This window comes from Anopheles merus, unplaced genomic scaffold, assembly GCF_017562075.2.
Source record: "Anopheles merus strain MAF unplaced genomic scaffold, AmerM5.1 LNR4000489, whole genome shotgun sequence".
In the NCBI taxonomy this organism is placed as follows: Eukaryota; Metazoa; Arthropoda; class Insecta; order Diptera; family Culicidae; genus Anopheles; species Anopheles merus.
The window spans coordinates 30,001-32,500 of NW_024428069.1; the positions used below are offsets into that span (position 1 = coordinate 30,001).

Below are 2,500 nucleotides of genomic sequence, written 5' to 3' on the forward strand. Positions count from 1 at the left end.
ATCGGTCGGGATTAAACGTCCGATGCGCCATATGCGTTCAACTTATCAATGTTCATGTGTCCTGCAGTTCACATTATGACGCGCATTTAGCTGCGGTCTTCATCGATCCATGAGCCGAGTGATCCCCTGCCTAGGGTTTAAAGAGTGCCTTTCGGCGCCGAGTGGCGTAACCGCGTTCAAAGTTTGGTATGCAACACACTCGACCTGCAACAATGGGTTACTCAAACTTGTACAAGTACAAGTGTTGTCTCTTACGAGACGTCTTGATATGCTCTCTACAAAAGCGTGCGCTAGAGTAGGTACAAATTAATGTACGTCCCAGATAGTGACGATCTCTGGGAGGAAGAACCTTAAGGAACTTCCCGCACACATCAAGACTAGGGTTTGGGCGTGTCCATGCCGGCGCCGAGTACAAGTTACCGCGTTCAAAGTTTGGTAAGCAGCGCACTCGACCTCCAACACAACACGTCCCGTGTCTTGATATGCTCTCTACAAAAGCGTGCGCTAATGCAGGTACAAATTAATGTACGTCCCAGATAGTGACGATCTCTGGGAGGAAGAACCTTAAGGAACTCCCCGCACATATCAAGACTTATAGGTGAGAACGGCCAATCACCTATTTCTCTTAGTAAAACTCACAACTCATTCCTTGGGTTTGGAAGTGTCCATGTCGGTGCCGAGTACAAGTTACCGCGTTCAAAGTTTGGTAAGCAGCGCACTCGACCTCCAACATAACACTTCACGTCTTGATATGCTCTCTACAAAAGCGTGTGCCTATGTAGGTACAAATTAATGTACGTCCCAGATAGTGACGATCTCTGGGAGGAAGAACCTTAAGGAACTCCCCGCACATATCAAGAATTATAGGTAACGCTGCCAATTACCTGTTTCTCTTAGTAAAACTCACAACTCATTCCTTGGGTTTGGAAGTGTCCATGTCGGTGCCGAGTACAAGTTACCGCGTTCAAAGTTTGGTAAGCAGCGCACTCAACCTCCAACATAACCCTTCACGTCTTGATATGCTCTCTACAAAAGCGTGCGCTAATGTAGGTACAAATTAATGTACGTCCCAGATAGTGACGATCTCTGGGAGGAAGAACCTTAAGGAACTCCCCGCACATATCAAGAATTATAGGTAACGCTGCCAATTACCTGTTTCTCTTAGTAAAACTCACAACTCATTCCTTGGGTTTGGAAGTGTCCATGTCGGTGCCGAGTACAAGTTACCGCGTTCAAAGTTTGGTAAGCAGCGCACTCAACCTCCAACATAACCCTTCACGTCTTGATATGCTCTCTACAAAAGCGTGCGCTAATGTAGGTACAAATTAATGTACGTCCCAGATAGTGACGATCTCTGGGAGGAAGAACCTTAAGGAACTCCCCGCACATATCAAGACTTATAGGTAACGCTGCCAATTACCTGTTTCTCTTAGTAAAACTCACAACTCATTCCTTGGGTTTGGAAGTGTCCATGTCGGTGCCGAGTACAAGTTACCGCGTTCAAAGTTTGGTAAGCAGCGCACTCAACCTCCAACATAACCCTTCACGTCTTGATATGCTCTCTACAAAAGCGTGCGCTAATGCAGGTACAAATTAATGTACGTCCCAGATAGTGACGATCTCTGGGAGGAAGAACCTTAAGGAACTCCCCGCACATATCAAGACTTATAGGTAACGCTGCCAATTACCTGTTTCTCTTAGTAAAACTCACAACTCATTCCTTGGGTTTGGAAGTGTCCATGTCGGTGCCGAGTACAAGTTACCGCGTTCAAAGTTTGGTAAGCAGCGCACTCAACCTCCAACATAACCCTTCACGTCTTGATATGCTCTCTACAAAAGCGTGTGCCTATGTAGGTACAAATTAATGTACGTCCCAGATAGTGACGATCTCTGGGAGGAAGAACCTTAAGGAACTCCCCGCACATATCAAGAATTATAGGTAACGGCCAATCACCTGTTTCTCTTAGTAAAACTCACAACTCATTCCTTGGGTTTGGAAGTGTCCATGTCGGTGCCGAGTACAAGTTACCGCGTTCAAAGTTTGGTAAGCAGCGCACTCAACCTCCAACATAACCCTTCACGTCTTGATATGCTCTCTACAAAAGCGTGCGCTAATGTAGGTACAAATTAATGTACGTCCCAGATAGTGACGATCTCTGGGAGGAAGAACCTTAAGGAACTCCCCGCACATATCAAGAATTATAGGTAACGCTGCCAATTACCTGTTTCTCTTAGTAAAACTCACAACTCATTCCTTGGGTTTGGAAGTGTCCATGTCGGTGCCGAGTACAAGTTACCGCGTTCAAAGTTTGGTAAGCAGCGCACTCGACCTCCAACATAACCCTTCACGTCTTGATATGCTCTCTACAAAAGCGTGTGCCTATGTAGGTACAAATTAATGTACGTCCCAGATAGTGACGATCTCTGGGAGGAAGAACCTTAAGGAACTCCCCGCACATATCAAGAATTATAGGTAACGCTGCCAATTACCTGTTTCTCT

The 2,500-nt window shown here is 45.9% G+C and overlaps 1 non-coding gene across 1 annotated transcript in view; it reads right to left on the bottom strand.

Annotated features, from left to right (window-relative positions):
- Positions 1 to 138, bottom strand: part of LOC121602526 — a 158-nt gene extending 20 nt beyond the window's left edge. Inside the window, exon 1 of the ribosomal RNA XR_006006429.1 lies at positions 1 to 138. This exon is cut by the window's left edge and continues 20 nt beyond it. This is a non-coding gene — a ribosomal RNA (5.8S ribosomal RNA).
- Positions 139 to 2,500: the final 2,362 nt, after the last annotated feature.